The 18,281-nt window shown below is 42.3% G+C and overlaps 1 protein-coding gene across 11 annotated transcripts in view; it reads left to right on the plus strand.

Moving 5' to 3' along the window:
• EPHA5 (EPH receptor A5) overlaps positions 1-18,281 on the plus strand; it is a 213,266-nt gene that overhangs the window by 126,211 nt on the left and 68,774 nt on the right. The window lies entirely within an intron of this gene.

Raw genomic sequence — 18,281 nt, forward strand, 5'->3', positions numbered from 1 at the left:
CTGTCCTCCCCTGGGATGCTGCGGCCTGGGGTCACGCAGCCCTCTGCTCCCCGGTCCCCATGGCTGAGCCCCAGGCAGGTGCCCGAGGGGCTGCGCTGGTGGTTTGATGGGAGAGTATCCAAATATCTGAAGCATGGGGCTGTCAGGTCTCCTGCCTCCGTGTCTCCTGCTCCAGCTACTCTGCCTCGTAGAAGTAATGATGCGCTCGCGGGGATGGGGCACGCACGTGGCTCCTAAACCATCGGACCCTGGAAGGCCTATGCCCTTTTCCGTAGCAGGAGAGATTTGGTGCCACATCTGGAGCAGTGCTCTGGCACGCACAGCAGCCACCTTCTCCCTTTGCCAGGAGGGTGCTTGAAAACTTTAGAGATGCTTCAAGTCAGACGTTTTTATAGCTGCCGTTTGGCTGAATCTAGGAGTGTTTTCCTCTCCAAGAGAAGCAGCAGCTATTTTTCACAGACCAAATGAAGCCACCTGTTGGGTTAACTGGGCTTCATTCAGTCCCGGGGCAGCCCTACACAACATCTAGGGCCCAAAGGAGTCTTTGAAGTACCATTGAATTTCATTGTTAATGTCTCAGTCATTTAGCCTGAATGGAAGAGGGTATTTTTTTTCACTTGCAGGCATGAATAAACTCTCTAGATTGCAGGAAATAATCCCTCTTAAAGGAGAGTTAAAAGCGCTGTCTGTTAATATTAGATTGGAGGAGGAAAGAAAAAGGAAACCTGGTGCCGAGCTGCGCCTAGCACTGCTCCAGCTCTTCTCCAAAGCGTTGGATTTTGTTCAGTGATTAGAAACAGAATAAATCAGATGAAGGAAAAGGAGCTGATGACAGGGTGATACATGTGTTGGAGAAGGGGAGGGAGTGGCGAAGGGAAAGCACATAATGTGGGTGACGTTAATTATGTGGAAGGTGGGAAGATTGACTTCCCCATCCTGAGCGGGGTGTGTGAGAAGATATGTTAGCCTACATTCTATCAGGGGTTGATGAGGGCTTCTCGAAGATGTTAGTAGTTACTTGGAAGAAAAAAAAGGTGGGCTCTCTGGCAGTATTTATGAGAGCTTTAATTACATTTCACAGACTGAGTTCCAATTAGAAGGGAAGGGGGGAAAAAAAAAAGAAAGAAAAGATGTACGGCATGTGTTAAGAGCACGGTGATAAATCTATGGCTAAGGATAATGGTAAACAAGGTAGCTGTACATCATGGCATCATTTGCACACTTCTATTTTTAGGTGTTTATTCCAGCCTTCCCCCCCACCCCCATCACCAGCAAAATGCTCATAAAGGGGTCAAACACAGGCCTCTCTTACTCATCTTACAAGATGGAAGGCAAAGATCATTTACAATTGCAGTACAAGACTTACTTTTTTTTGCCAAATCATTAACTGTGTCATAAAACGGCACTCCAGAAAAGGCAGACAGAAACAGATCGCAACATTTGTCTCTGTGCTCACGTGAACAGTGGAAAAATATTGCTATCATTAGTGCATCCTTTCACATTATGTTTAATGCTGTAGGTTCCCACACTTAGAATCATAGTATGGTTTGGATTGGGTTCGCATTATCCTTGTTACAATCTCACGTAACCGGCCTCTTACCCGTATGACTATGATGTCTGTTTATTTTAATGTCAGGAGGTAACACTGAAAGGGGAGGTGTATAAATTGCTCAGCACCGGCTTAATTCTCTTCCCACTGTAGTCAGCCAGGGACTTTACCATTTACTTCACTGCAAGGACAGTACCTCCATGTCTGAGTGGCTTTGGCACAACTCTCTCGTTACATCCCTCTCGCATGCCTCAGAAAGAAGGTTTTCTGTACTCTTTACTTGTGGTGTTAGCTGTTTGCCAGTATCTCTGCAGGTGGTGCAGGTAAGAGATGTGTTTTGTCCAATGACATCAGTGTTAGGCAAGGGGAATACCTTGCATCTTGCAGTACTGTTAATTAAAATAAAGGTAAGTCTGCAAACAGTTCATGACAAACACTGAAATTCTGACTAGGGAATAGCAGGAGTTAGCTAGTGAGATTGCTTTCATTTCAGATAACATCATTCCTCCCACTGATTAATAAAGGGCTAACAACATTTCTTAATAGCGGTGAAATGGCGGCAGTGAAGCCCTGGCAGTACTTCAGCAAATGGGAATTTTTGCTCTTCTGTAATTCCATGATCACACTGGGAAAGTTAAAATGGATCAAAGGAGAAAACTCCCTTTTCTTTGGTGCTGTTGAAACCAAAATCCTTGTTTATTTAAAAGTAGCTATGTCAGGAGTAAGGTATGATGGAGTATAATTGCAAAGTTCTTATTTGGTAATTAGTATCTTGCAGCCATCTTAATGCTATTAAGAAACAGGCATAATTGCATGTAGGATGCTTATATTTATCATGGCAACTGGCACTTCAGACCATTTAGGAAGTATCTGTAGCTTTGCTGTGTGCTGCACGTAGATTAATCTAGTTTAGGAGTCTTAAGAGCTTGTTAAGAGACGCTCCCATCATCCAAGCGGTTGTACCGTCAAGTGGTGGGAGAGCGCTTGGAGAGGCACCAGATGTTTCCCGTTGCCCTGCTACAATAACATTGTGGGTCCCTGATATTTATGGATTTCCAGAGGTGTCCCCCCTGCTGTCTGGAGTATTCAACACTGCCTGTTTTAGACACACACATAAAAGAAAAAAGATTTGGTGAGAGCCAGGAGGGAGTAGTGTTAATCTCCATTTGAGCTCTGTTGTGCAGTGTATTTCTGAGTGCCAGCATCAGAGGAGAGAAACCTGGACTCATGGGAGACACTGGGAAGAGGCTTGGCTATGAAATAATCCCAGCCACACGTCACAGGCGTGGGGCTCTGCAACCTTAAATGAGAAAATTGTTGTTGGGGATAAAGCGTGTTTTCTTGTCAGCCCATCAAGGTATAGGTAGAAGCAGCTTATTACAGATATAAGCAGGAGTGGAAATTCTGGCTAGGAGTAAGACTGGAGCAACTTGCTAAGGGAATCTTTTTTCAATAAAAGATTGTCATTAGCAGCTCAGCAGCACTTAGAGCTTGGACAGGGATGGACAAGGAGGATCTCAGGGGAGAGATTGTTTCAGCCGCAGGCCTAAAGCTACCACCAAAGATTAAGTTGTACACACTTAGGCAGAACATGTTAACTGTGAACCTCGTGGTGCTTTGCGAGGAACGCGAATGTCCCTCCTGCACATTTTACAGGCTGCAAGAGAGAGTGAAGTGATTTTTCCCAAGGTCACCCAACAGTTCAGCAGTGGGGCCGGGAAGAGACCAAGAGTCACCAGGGTCTGGTGGCAGTGTACTTCGCTGGAGTCGAGGTTGAGCCATAAAGCTAACTTAGTTTATTTGTGTCTTCCCCTTCTCCTCCACATTTCCTGACTACTTTTTAGTGCTCTGCACAGGAATATAGGGTTAGGGATTGAATTTTGGTGTACATCTGAGTCCTTCCTGATGAGGACTGCTGAACGGTACAAGACCATAGATAGGATCTCTTCCAAAATGGAAGAGTACATTTTTTCTGTGCTAATCTGCAGCTGACCATAGGTCCAAGTGGTCTTCTGTTTCATTCGTTGCTTTGGCTAATTCAGTACCTGGAGGGATATATTATATGTCCCCTTCTCTTAGTGGATCAAATTATTGTCTTAGTTGCATGGAAGCTACTTCTAATGAAGTCGGTGAGTAGTCTCTCATGCTGATGAATGCAAGGTATGGCCTGATGTCTCAGGCAGATTTGATCTTCCCACTTTTTCCTCTGGATGTCTTCACAGCTGCTGCTTGTGTTTCTGTTTGGGCTCTAGAAATTTTGGCTCTAAACATAGATTTTTCCCCAGGGGGTTGAGAAAGCAAGATTCTCTAGTGCATGAAAGTATAATCATTTTGGTTTTCATTCTTTTAACAATACAGTGTCTTGCAAAACAGCTTTTTTTCCCCCACATTTTTCTGAAAATCCTTTTGCCCAGGTCATTTAGTATATAGTCATAGTATATGATTTGTCATGCCTTACTGAGGAAAAAATGAAGCAGAGAGCATCAGATTTATTATTGGGTCAGTGACTGAGATATTTTTTGAGTTCCCAGAGCTTTATCATAGTAACCATCCTGGGTCTTGTCAATAAAGAGATGATTTTGAGAATTAGATCACTGAGATTATAATATACTGCTGCGTTAGACAAGATTCATGGTCGGGAGAGGATATGGCATTTAATGGCCCTTTTAAATGTCACATCCAGGCTTTAAAGGCCATAGTCTCAGAATAAACAAAAGAGAACGCAGCTATCTCCAGCAGCTTTAAAATGAGCAGCACTCCAGTGATGCCAGTGGGAACTCGCAGTCCATATTTATGCAGCAGATACAAGACTAAGCGGCCACTGGAAACCATGCAAGGATGATAGTGGTATCTTTCTTGAGATACAAGGTAAGATGTGCCTACGTGGTCAGCATGACTTTCATTTAGCAGGATAAGGAAGTAAGTAATATGAAGTCCTTATCAGAGCGATGCACAAGAAGTTAGACAGGCATTAATGGCTTGAGTAATTTTGGTTGGAGTACAATAAATAAAGTGATTGTGTACCACATGAAGTAATATATGTCTCTGCAAGCAGTTGCTTGGCAGCTGTATGACTGGATGGGATTTTTTTTTTTGTTTCTTTTTTCTTAGCTATGTAACATTTTGAATGGATGATAACACTGAGAAAAATGTATTTCCACTTTTCTCAGATGCATTCATCACTGGTAGAAAAAGGCCCATGGGAGGGTAATCCACGGAGCTGAATTCTGTACACTGTAGTGCTTTATAGTATAAAAATGCATGTGGACAGCTCGCACTGATCAGATGTGATAGTTCAGAATCTGCAGAGTTTTTAAGCTCTGGCTGTTTTAATAATTTTTATAGACTGAAAAATGTTGCCAAATTGCTTGGAAATTCACTGGCAGTCTTCAAGGAGCATTCAACTTTAAAAAGCGCACTTGAAGCATACATCCTTACTGGAGGCTTTTCTTGATTTTTTTCTGGATGACTCATGGAAGTGTGCATGTGTGTATATATTTAAAGGTGTACTTTTCTATTTTGTTTTTCAGGTTCTCAGGAAGTAACTGTTGTATTGATTTTTTTTTTTTTTTAAATATACTTTTTGTCTTCAGTACTAATTTCTAGAACAAAGTTCAGTTATCTGTTAAAATGTTCTTTTTTTTTTTAACCAAGTTTACCCCCTTTTTCAAGTTGTGCCCTTCCTTTACCCAGGCAGACATCACTATTAGGTATAAATGTGGTTTTGTAATTAAGGACACAGGGCAAGATGGGCAATACTCCAGCAAGTCACTGTGTGGTGAATTTTGGTAATCTGCCCCCAAGGGTGAATTATTATTGATTTAAAGGGAAATGAAAACTCAGTGGTGTTTTGTGGGAGGGCTAAATTATCTCTTCTGACCTTAAAATCTAGGGATATTGATTTAAAATTGATTATTTTGGTTTACCTGCTGCCTATAAATTTGCAAATTCAAGTTAAATGAGCATAAAACACGTTCTGGTTGAATCCAGTGTATTTGTACAGAGTTTTAACTAAACTGTTTTAAATACTGCTCTTTAAATACCCCTTAACTGTGTGTACCTCTCTTAGAGTACTTCTCATTTCTTTGGGGGCAGTCTGGCAACATTTGAATACTTCACTGTAATTGAATCCTGATGCAAACCCAAGTCTTTGTTATTCTTGCATTCACTGCAGTGACCTTGATAATGGCAAATGCTTCACCTTTGCTACTCCTTGGAAGGCGGTCCTGTAAAAAAGGGATCAATTACGTGCATTGCTAGGATCCTGTTTTCAATACCGCTGCATTAAAAACAGTTAGAGCTAGTTAATGGGCTTTCCCCTTGTATAGAAGGGGGGGGTGGGGAATAAACAAAAGAGAATAGAAGCTGAATTGTTTGAGAGGAGGCAATCTCTGTTTTGTTTCTGCCATAGATTAGGGATCATCAATTATCATGTCAGAAGGTGGAGAATCGAATATACCTCAGAATCTACACTTAGTTATTTAATCATCCTGCCTGATGCATAGCATTCATCATTCACATTTTTAATGCCATTTACCGTTATCATCTCACATTTATGCAGGGCACATTTAAGGAGAGAAAAGTCATCCTGATAGGCAACATCCTGGGGAATAGAATAGTGGAGAAACCTGTAGGGTTCAATTTCTGGCTCTTCAGTCTAAGTAGCTTGAGCCCTGGCCCCATGCAGACAAGCTGTTGTGCACGTCTGATCTTGAGCTGACAGCTCCGTGGATGACTCAAGTCATCGTCTGAAGGAAAACCTTAATGAACTCCCATCTGTACTGGGTGGGTAGCCCTCAGTGGTGCTGAAAACTGCTTTTTTCCAAGAGCAAGTGGGAGCTAACATTATCACATCCTGTGAAGGATGCAGACAAATGCCTGTGAGCTGCTGGTATTTGTGCAGTAAGCTCTAGTAGCTACCCCATCCTGTCACCTGCCTCGTTTGGACTACTTTCTGCCACGTTCAAGGCGCAATTTCAGCCAGCCACTGGATGAGGTGAGCACTTGCAGCACGAAGGTTGGTCAAGGGGGAGTCATAAACATGCAGGGTAATACCAAACAGGGAAGTATTCCCTGTTTGCATGTATTGCATGTGTGGAGACATGCATATACGTATTTTTTTTCCTCACTAAACTTGGTGGTGGTCTAGTCCACACACTGAATAAAGATGAAGGTGAAAGGGCTGGAAGGAGTAGGGCACTTGCTTAGGTCTATCCAAGACATCCCCTGGTCCAAGTGGAGAAAAGAGCCAAGAAACTCCTGAAGGAGGAACCCCTAGTGACTGATCATGTTGAAATCCCCTTTTCCCTTCTAGCAGTTAACAAAGCTGAGAGGAGGTGAGTGATCACTATAAGGAGAACTTGCCAAAACCAGATCTGTAGTCCTTTGGTCATGAACCAAAAGAGGAATCTGGATGCAGTGAGATTTGTCTCACCTCCATCTTTCTCTAATGAGGTCTTGGGAATGCTGGATGAGAAGATATCACCAAAGCCTCAAGACATATTTGAGAGTGCAGCTTCACAAATGCTTACTCTGAAGCAGTATGTTGCTTGATTCCTATAAGCCTCTTCCTAGCCATCAATCCCACCCTCAGATGCTCAGGCTGTTTTCCTGTTCCCATAGCATTGCCCCAACCTCCAGAGCCTGTGGTGACCCAGCTGAGTAGGCAAGTGCTTGGGACATACCCTGTCAACAGTAGAGGGGAAAAATTGGACTATAGAATCCCTGCACAGTCTGTAAATTGGGTTTTCATGTCAGAAGTGTTCTGGAGTATTCCTGAGTTTGTCTCTAAATCCTTTTCAACACCATCAGAAACCAACCGGACTGGAAGAGCCTGCCATATTTTGTGAGAAGAGAGCCTGTATTTGCTTCCTGCAGGAAGGTAATGCCTCTGCAGAGCAGGAGAGTCAAGAGCCATGCTTTCATATGCAGCTGCATTTATCCCATTCAAAACACTGATGTTCATCCCGGGCTTTGTGTTGCTCGGTCGTGATCTCTGCAGTTTCGCCTCAGCAAAGCAATTTTACACAGCGCTCGTCTTTAAGCACACAACTAGTGCTTCTGCTTGGAAACAGAAATTGGAGAGAGTTATTAAATTATGAAAATAAGCCTTTACCACAAATTTCCCCGTAATTTTCCTTTTTGTCCTCATGTAGAGTTTTTGTTCCATGTTTGAGCTCAGCATGGTGTTGCCAAGTTTCTTGTGATTTAAAGAGAAGAAGTTGGCTGCCAGGAGTAATGCTTGCAGGTATTCCTTCTTTTCTTTATTTGCCTTACAGCAGTGCCTGCAGGCCAAAGCAAAGATTGTGCTGGCAGCATCTGAATAGTTAGTTCCTGCTCCTCAAGTCAAAACAGATAAAGGAATTATCATTATCTTCATTGCACAGATAACAGCAGGGAAAGATTAAGTGACTTGTCCGTGGTCATGCTACGAGTCTCTGGCAGAGCCAGAAAGCAAAGTATTATTTCCTCTGGTCCGATGCTTTTATCCCAGTGCCATCCTTTTGTGCGACTAGCTGCTTTCAACAATTCAGATTTTTCCTTAACATCTCCTGGCACAAACGTGCAGGGCGGTAAATGGCACGAAATGTGTGTCTCCCAGATCTCTGCTTTTCAAGATCCTTTTTATTTTTATTGCTCACCTTATAATGCCTAGCTGCCTTTGTAGAGCCGTGTGTCTGGAAGGATCTCAGGATGTGCCCATCCAACCTGCTTTAAAACCTTCAAAGACAGTTATGCCACAGGTTCACTGGGTGATTTTTCCCAGTGCTTCATTATTTTTGTCCTTAGAAAGCTGTTCCTAAATTTAATTCTGTGCTTGTCTTGCTTCAGAGACAGCAGCCTTTTACTTATTTGGAGACTCATGTTCTTTTTCAGTCTCTTCTTCCCTGGGACTGAACAGCTCTGCTTCTTTCAGTCTCTGTTCATAGCTTTCTCAACTTGTGCTTGTTCTCCGATTCCCTCTTGGATTCCCTCAAAATGCACTGTGTTTTCCCCAACATTCAAAGTGGGGCACAGTATGGAGCCGCCAGCTCCCTCGAGCACTTTCCCCTTCCCTTGGTAGTATCAAGAGATGTTTTCCCAAGCACCTGTAGTGCACTTTGATCTGTGCTGAATTTTCTAGTTAGCTTCATTTCAATGCTTGGAACCTGAGATTTTAGGGCAAATGGTACCCATGGACACACAAGTGCCAAAAAACTGGGCAGGATGTCTGAGTTGGCAGCAAGGATGAGATCTGTTAGATTTTGTCTCTATTTGTCTGCCATTTCCCTTTAAAACAGTGACAGCCTCAGCAGCATTTGCCCTGATTCAGAAAAGCCACTGTCAGTCTGAAACCAAGGACAGGGTGGGAGTGGGTTTATGGATCACAGGTATATATGACCACATGTATATAAAACTTTCCATTTCAGCTCTAGTCACTTTGAGGTTTTACTGTTCTAGGTTTTTGTTCTAATATAACCTGTTGGATTTTTTTTTTTTAAAGAATTTTATTTCAAGCCTTCTGGTCTTCACTGGGGAACTTGCTTATGGAAAAGATCTGGACGTGGTTCTGCAAAGCTGTGGCCAGCTCAGGGTCCTGTCAAAGGTGGTGGGCCTGTGCTTTTCTCCCATTTCTGTATGAGACATGAGAGAAGAGCGGTGGTGGTAGGAGGCACCAAGTACCATAGGAAATCCAAAAGTAGCTACCATGGGAGTTAAGGACTTTGCACATTCTTCTCTCTGACCTGCTGCACCTCTTCAGTAGCTGTTCTTCAAGTGGAAACATAAGGAATTTATTTGGCTGCCTCTGATTTCACTGGAGTGTTCAGTAATTTGGCTTGAATATTAGAATTCATCAGCAAGACTGATTGGTGTATCATACAGAGTGGCAGGCTTGGCAGAGAAGGAAATTTCCCATGCAGTTTAAAAATGGTCTGTGAATTTACCAGGTTTAGAATTTGATAGCAGCAGGAAGAAGGATGCAGCAAGTCTTGTATGAAGAAAGGAGCCAATCTAGGAATTAAGAAGGTGAGTTATGGTAGGGAGCAAGAACATGCACGTTTTATGCATTTTATTCAGTAGCTATGGTTTTGTTTTGTTTTTAATGGCATGTGGTTTTTAAAAGGAAGCTTTTGCTTAAATGCAAATAAGATATTAGGTTACTAATGATAGGAGAGATGCTGGTAAGTGTGCTGGAAGCTAACCTGATAAATGCACTCAATAATGAGGATTCTACTGCAGAATGCTGAGCCCTGTGGCTATGATCTAGCAAAGTGCTGACAACAGTGGTAGTACTCATGTGCTTTAAGTTAAGGTTTTTCCCAAAGCGCTTTGATGGATCAGAGCTGGAGTCCTTATCACCTTGCTAGGAATGAATTTATAATAAGAGTCTTGTGAGTCAATAGTATTTATTCTTAGGCTTCACAACTAAACCACTAATGGAATATAGGGAAATTACAGCTCTTCTGTGGCATGAAGGAATCTGGTGCTGGTCTTAACCACAAACTTCAGTTTCTCAAACAGCTTTGAGAAAAACTTAATATCTTGATTTCCAGAGGCCTTAGAAAAAGCAAAACCAGGTATTGCAATTCCCTGTGGATCTGTGCCCTATAGGAAGATACTCCTTCATGCCTCTCTTCCCTGCTCCGGCAGCCCTTCGTCTCAGGTACACCTCGGCCCTGGGTGCAAGCACCTGCTAGGGACAGCAGAGAGCCCTTTTCCCTGAGCCCAGGCAAACTGTGATGCCCTAATGTCTCCCTCTCCCTTCCCAGGATCAGGATAAATTACAGCCCAACAGGAACTGTCTGTGCAGGACTCAGGGCTGATGATGCTGTAAGTACAAATGAATGTATGCTAGGCCTGGCAATTGGAAAGAAGTTTCCCAAACAGCGAATTATGGCCATGGCCAGTCTTGCTGGGCCAATTTTTTAATTTTTTTTTTTTTTATTAAACAGTCTGTTACTTTATGAAGGGGATTTTGCACCATGGTGCCTGTGACTCTGGCTTTGGAGTCCCTGCAAAATACAGGTGAGTGTTCGCAAGTGTTCAGGTTTCAGGGGCAAAAAATTACCTGGATTGATGTTACAGAGCATGGTGCCCTTTGTAGCCTTCATTATATAGACAATCCTTAAAATTGTTATACTCCGGTGTTCCTGATAAGGCGTTGAACGTGTTTGTTGAGTGAACAAGCTGGAGGTAATTCTTCCCCTCCCTCGAGATGAGTGCGCTCAATATTCTACAGTTGTCTATTAAAAGTCTTCTCAGAAATCACGAAAGAAATGAAAATAACAAGAGTATGGAGGATTTCTTGACAACTGAAGTGCCAGGACATTTCTCATTTCTCTACATCCCAACAGTGGGCGTTTCCAATGGTGACCATGCTAGTTAGCTTGCGCTATCTGGAGATAAACTACTGCTAATGCCATTATTATAGTTTACAACTTTTAAGATTGCGGGAGAGGGGGTTCCTATCACCTGCAATTTTCTCTTGTGATATCTGGTCATGTTTTCCTAAAGCCCCATGCCTGGAAGGCGTGTGAATCTGCAGGCAGCTTCCACTCTTTAAGAGTACACGTCTCGCATCCGTGATTGCCAGGAGCCAAAAGCATGTCTGTACGACTCCATACACAGAAGGCAAATGGCAAGAATCCAATCTATTTTTTGAAATCATGTGCTTTTAAGAGTCTTGCCCAAGATTATGCAGTGTTTGGAGATAGTGGTGATAGGTGATAGATTCCATTAAATATTCTGGCTCTGTTGTATATGGGGTGGTATGCACATGAGGATTGACAAAGTAGTCTTGCCCCAAAGGCTCGGTAGTTTAGTGCCCAGATCCTGTGATGTCTTTAGGCTCTGCTAGTAATCCTGTCGCAATTGCAATGTATGATAGCTGTGTCACGGTGTAGCTTCGTTATGCTAAACTTTTTAGAAGTTATTTGCTTTTTTTGTGGTAAAAGCAGTGATTTTTGGAAACATACGTGCAGTCATCAACAGGGCATACAGAAAGGAGTGCTGGAGATGAGATGTTGCTACACCTGCCTGGGTTGCCTCCACAAAGGTAGGCGCTTCAGCGAGTCTTAGCCGTCTTTTGCTAAGGCAAAATATTTTGTGAATGGCAAAGCCTGCATTGGCTGCATCCACTGTCCTTCAAGGAGTATGTGTTGAGCCCTGCTTTCTTACAATTAACACCATACTTTGATTAAGAGGAAAAGACTGCATACAAACACTTTAAAGCTATGCATTTTATTGCTTTCATAACTTATGCATCAATAATCAGTAATCAGTCTTAATAACAAAGTATATTTTATAGATACTTTTTATAGCACAAGTTAATGTAATGAGGATTTGAGTAGTGATTTTGTACACGCAGTAATACTATTCTCTTGCTATTTGTTCAATACCATTTTATAGGAGTAGCTAAATATCATGGAGTGTTCATCAAAAGATTTTCAGCAAGAAGCAATAGGTCTTATGGGTGGATCAGCTGATGTTAGCTAGTCGCTGTTAAACAGAAGATACTTGGTTTCTCTTGGTTTTTCTCTTTGCTGTTTCTCTCCTTACAACATCCTCCAGGAGATGCTCAGAGAAAAGGCGGCCTTGAATTAAGTGAATTTGGCGTGCACGCACCCCTCCTTCCCCTAGGCTGTGCTAGCGCAGTGGAATTACAGCAGGAACAGGGTATTGGGGCACAGTAAATCTTGAAGCCTTAGACCACACTGGTGCATTGCAGTCCCAGTCTCAACCAGGCATATCTCCTGAGCTGTTACACAGATCAGAAATAAGAGATTAACCGTTATCCCTGTGCTAATGCAAATTGCATGCAGATTACTTCTGTTATCTCTCTAATGTGAGTATGAATTGAAGGTTTTCTTCTGTTTTGTATCTTCCAAAGATGAGCATTTCTCTGTAGTGGGGCTGCTGGTAATTAAAAGCATTGGGTTAGTAGTGTCCACAAAATCACAGCATCCATCCTGCGCTCTCTGCCTTTAGCAAAGGTACTTTTCTGGTATCTTAGGTCCAAGGATTAGAAGTCTAGAGGGAAATTATCTGAGGGAAGCTTTGTCAAAGAAAGAACAGGCTCTCCAAGAGAATTAGGCAGCAATTTAGGTTTCACCTTGCACAAACCCAACCTTGTGTCCAGCTGGGAGGCAGCAAGGTCTGGGAGCTCCTTGGCTCTGTGACCAGCTTGGGCTTCAAATCGTATCCTGCTGTCAAGCTCAAGGAGGTGCGTTTAATCTTTTAGGGACTGCGGTGGGAACCACCTGAAAGATTGCCCCTTTTCATATGAGATAAATCTGGTTGCTTGGGTTAGCCATGGACTCATGTTACAAAAATAGGGCCCTGCCTTCTATCGGGGCCACTGAGTGCTTGAATTGGATTCCTCTCTCGTATGACCTCTTTCGTTTCAAGGCACACATCAAGGCATCTTAGTTTTTGGAGGCATTCAAAATGAAGGTGGGTAACAGAGACTGTAAATTGGTCTAAGACCTGGCATTTACCTCAGTTGTTTATTCTTGGGAGGTAGAAGATGTGAAAAAACACTATATATTCGTTGACAAGGAAATTTGAAGATTGTGTTCTTGTTTTGATATTTGATGTGTGAAAAGGACCAGCATGAAGTCCCCATCTACTCAAGAGATACCTTGAAAAATAATTTGAAAGATGATCTCCATATGTGAACTGTGTTGTAGGATTGGGCTCACATTTGGCAAGATGTTTGGATTTAATCCTGGGGCTAAAATTTACCCCCTTGCACTATTTAGGGCCTGTGCATCATTGAAATCCCATGTAAGATCTTGGGTAGAATTGAAATGGCATTTAATGCTCCGTAGTCCGAGGACCTTTCATTCCCTGTACTCAGTTTTCAGAAGCACTTACAAGCACCTGCAAATTGGGGTCTAATGTGTTTCCCTAACTAGCCAGGCATGGTTTGCAACTACCTGTCCTCACGGGACAAAGAGTTTTGAAACCCATTATCAGGCAAACTGGGGTACACTTTGGTATATTAAAAATTGCAGCACAAAAGTCAAGTTACGACTTAAACTCTAAGTTCTGACCCAGCTATAATATCCGCAGTAAAAGTACCCTTAGGGGAGTCATTGGGTGTTGAGCTTTTCTAAAAGTATATCGTTTCTATACAGAAATGCAAAGAGATAACACAGTGAAGTCTTTTTTTTTTTCTTCTCAAAACAGTGTTTCTGTTTTAACTAATGTATGTATCTTGTTTTAAATGAATCTACTGCTTGAAGCTGCCTGCAATTTCACATGCCTTTAGTGTGACTCAGTGAGTAATGCAGGTCTTGCTCCAAACTCTGAAGTCACCAAGGGCCTGAGAAAAAATTTCAATAATGTCATTAATTAGAAACTGAGTGAAAAATTGCAATATACCAGGCTTTTGAAGTGCAACCAGAATTACTTGTCTTGTGGTTACTCTTCTGATACAGGTTTCATTTTCTTGAATTAAACTTGGCTTTATAAGTGCGTTAATGATAGTATTACTATTTGGTTATATGATGACAGGTGAAAGTATTGATTTAATCACAAGCGTGAATTTGACTTTTGAATCTTCTGGCATAAATTCAGACTGCAAAAGGAACAGGGAGGGAGGAACCTCAAGGTGTATTGCGAGATCTGAAGTGTTAGATCCCAAATGTTTGCACATACAGGAATGTAATCGTGGTAAAAGAAATTGCAAACACATGAAAAACACATGAAAATCCATAGCATAGATGTCTATAAAAGGTGATGTCTATATCCATAGACATCTGTGTCATAGATGTCTATAACAGCAGCCAGGACAGAGATGGTAGCAGCAGGATCTTCCTCTTTGAAGCCTTAGTTGTCTTTGGAAAGAGACCTGAAGCCTGGATACCTGGAGAGCCAAAAGAAGGAGAGGTACCAGTCCCTTTGCCCGTGTAAATCGGCATCTCTTCTTGGGGTACTCTGGGTTGCTCCGAGTGAGGATCTGTTCTGGCAGAAGTTAAAGCTGGATTGAAGGTCCTGGGCTGTGGCTTGGTTTTTGCACTGAGGATGAAGGGAGCTAGTATTTTTTTTTTTTTAATCAGAAATGGAAAACTTCGCTGGCTGTGGGGCTAAGGGTGAGATGGGGAGCCATTAGCTGTTGTTTCTGCCAGAGTGAAAAATACCAAGGCAAAAGTAATTGGGCTGGAGAGAGCATTAGATAGACCATGAGATGTAGAAACTGGATTATTTGTTTTATCTTGGTGCAGTGGTCATTCACCTGATAACATTAGTTTATCTTAAAATATAATTAACATTTTATTCCACTAAGCATCATTGTATATTAGACGTTAGTGGAACACAGCACAGTATTTTGTAAATACTGGGTTTGGTGCCTAGATGGCTAATTCAGTGCTAATGTCATTATCAAAGGTTGCAGAGAAAGAATGTCCTAAAAGGTCTATGCCTCGTGAAATCATCTCCTGTAGCTATTCAGATGTGACTAATGATGCATCTTTGCAGAAACTTTCATTTATTTATTTGGCATGTCCCCTTATTCTTCTTAAGAAATGTTAGAAACAGAACAAAAAAAAGGTAGAATCAGTTTTCTGTGCTTTTATTTGCTTCCTGATTAATTTTGGTCTCATGAAAGCAAGAATGTACATTAGCTATTTCACACCTTGTTACATCTTCTGTTTGCTTTCATCACACGCATGGCTGTTTTCATGAATGGTGAACATAAACATAAATGATGTAATATCCCTCTTTGATTTTGAGTGTCTTGCTGAGAAATTAATGCATATGTGCAGATTACTTGTAAAGCAACATGTGAACAATTCACAATGTACATCCACCCTTTGTAGTGTCAAGGTAGGGATTTGAACAAGACTTCTGCCTGCTTACATAAGAAACATGGGAGATTACAGTTTTATATATCTTGACTCACATGTGAATTTATTTTTTTACCTGTTGTACTCCAAATGGAAGTGCTCCGTGGCTTGGCTTCTTTATATTAAGAGGATGCTGCCCTTGCAGAAGCAGTGACCTTTGAAAAGCAAGTCTCAAGTAATCCTTTTATTTTCCTGAGATCATATAGCACAGTATCCAGTTGCAGGCTTTTAAGATGGAATGATTGCAGACTTTGTCTGCTTGCCTGGATTGGATTACATTTTGTTTGACAAAGAAAACTCTAAAATACTTATACCTTCCTTCCTTCAGTTCAGAGCATCGTAATCTCCGTGCGTTGAGGATGCAGAGTAGCTGCCGTATCATCCCAGCCCACTGGGATTTATTGAATTTACTTAATTGGCCTTTATCTCATGGTTACACTTTAACGCTTCTTTTGAAGGAGATTCAGAAAGGATACAGTTACTCCTTTTCTAATTTACTTTGAGAGTTGAGTTACTCATTTTCTTATCTTCCCTCCTTTTCCCAGCAGAGCAGAGCATTCTGAAGAGCCACAATTGAACGTGTTAGAGACTTGCATAGGCAGAGATTTAAGTCCATGAAGCTGTTAACTAGCAAAGTTTTTTACACACTGCTTTTTAAAGAGCGTGCTCTGTTTTAAGGGAGTAAAGAGTTTGATGGGCACTTTTGGATGGCTGGTGGTGCATTTCATGTTGTACTGTGCTGATGCATGTGAACAAGAGCTAAACTCCCCTGAACCTCCCGGGGAAGTACTTTGCTGCAGAGTTTGGGAGCACTTGTTTCGTTCTCTTGTTTTTAAAGCACTTGTGAGCCTCGGTCCTATAAACACTTCAGAAAACCTCAATACAGTGGATGAAAAGACCATTATTTGGTCAGGCAGTCTTGACACTGAAAATCGCGTGGTTTTCACCTTCCTGAGAGGTGTTTGATACCAGGGAGGGCTGAGGTCTCCCCTTGCTGCACTTCTCAAGTTTGCTTTTGCTAATAGGAGTTTAAAAAGGTTTAATGCTCAGCTCTGACTTTCTCCATCCTGCCAGACCTCTGCTGCCAGCTCTGCAAGCCTGGAATAGGCATTGTAGGGATTTGGGGGCATTGGAGAACAGTCCTGGAGGGATACGGGTCCCTTTTTCTGAGTACTATGGTGTCTCCATCCCCTATATAATAGCATCCGAGTCGCTCATGATAAGAAGTGATCAGTATTGTCTACTGAACTAGGGTTGTGGAATCGCCTGTTAGTTGGCACCACCCCACCCAGTGAGAGTTGTCTTCCGATGCCTCTGAAAACTATGTAGCTCCCTTTGCATTAGAAGGGAAGTCCATCCTATTTTAACAGAGTTCACTACTTGCTGTGTCTTCTCTGGGCTAACACATCTGACCGTACACATGTGCACAGACCATATATCTCACAAGCACAACTTAACTTGCTGTGCACATGCATGCACAACACATATTTAGGCATCTGGATTAATTAATGGAAAGTCCTATCCCAGATTAGCAGTTTGAGTCTAGGTTGTTATTCGCCTTCACATAGCCCAAAAAATTGTGGAGGACATCAGCCAAGGGTAAGGTGACTTTTGCGGATGAAAAATTGTTGGTGATCACCGTGCGGTGCCTACATAAATAACACGATCATCATTCAAATCAAGGTGGTTTTTACTTGCTCAGTGGAGCAGTTGTGAGCACGGTGGTGGATGCACAGCTAAAAAGCGAGTGTTGTCTGTGCAGCTTGGTGCCAGGTCTCCAGCAGAAAACAATATGGAAATAGCCAACACCTTTCAGGATCCTCTAAGAGCCAAGTGGGGGAGAGATTAGTAAACAGGAGTGAGAAAAACTGGGGCTGAAAAGAGACTGAGATGCGGGAGCTTGCTTTTAAAGAGAAAGCTCGCTGCTAGCCTTCAGTCCAGGGATAATTGTCTGGAGCTCTTCCCTTACTTTTTTTGGCTGAAGATCAGGCCTGGCAAAATTAATTTGTTTGTTGTCTTTATTTTACTTAATGGGTTGGGGCTTTTTAGTATTATAATTAGCTAGCCCTGCATATAGGAGAAGTCTTTTTTTTTCATAGTTCCAAATACATTTTGGAAGATAAAATGTGGTCATTTGCTACTGCTCTTTGCAGTCAGTTCCCCATATGGCCACAGAGGTCTTTGCCGTGGGTCTTCCCAGCCCCCCTGTAATCCTTCCAAGAGCTGGCCTGTCCGGAGGGTGAGTCGAAGGTCCTAAGCTGGGCATGGGCTGATTTTTTCCTCTGGAGAAGCTGCTCTTGGCCCTGTAAATTAGAGGCTATGAATTTCTCCTGTCCCCTTTTCACTCAGTGTTGTTTCCTAATCTCTGGCATGAAATACCTGGGGTGTTAGGTTTGCATTGCCCATAGCAACTTTTGCTAGGGAGCTGCCAGGGGTGGTAACAACCATAACTTGAAAAGTCTCTGCAGATATCTGACTGAAAACAAAGGATCAAGCCTGTTTCTGATGCACATGTGTGCTGCAAAGGGCAGATAACCTTTCAGGGCTGCATCTTAAAATAATAAGCAGAGCTGGTATTGCTGCTTTCATTCTGTGGCTTCCCCAAGCATGCCGTGAACTTCCGAGCTGTGATCTCCATTAAAATCTTTACAGTTTCCATTTGCAAGGAATTAGCATCACTATGCAAGCCATAACACCCCAGTGATATTTATGGAGAGCAATTGAATTATAAAAGTTGTAATGCCCTTGCTACCCTGTTCCTTGGTTCTGGAAGGAGGGGGCTGAAAGATATCTAGGTTTTAACTACTGCACAAGCCAAAAAATAAATAGTTAAGGAACCTACGTAACCTAAGGTCTTCTGTAAAACACATGCCTTCAAAGCAGCTGAAAGAAAGCAATGTGTA

Source organism: Ciconia boyciana, chromosome 5, assembly GCF_034638445.1.
Source record: "Ciconia boyciana chromosome 5, ASM3463844v1, whole genome shotgun sequence".
NCBI lineage: Eukaryota > Metazoa > Chordata > Aves > Ciconiiformes > Ciconiidae > Ciconia > Ciconia boyciana.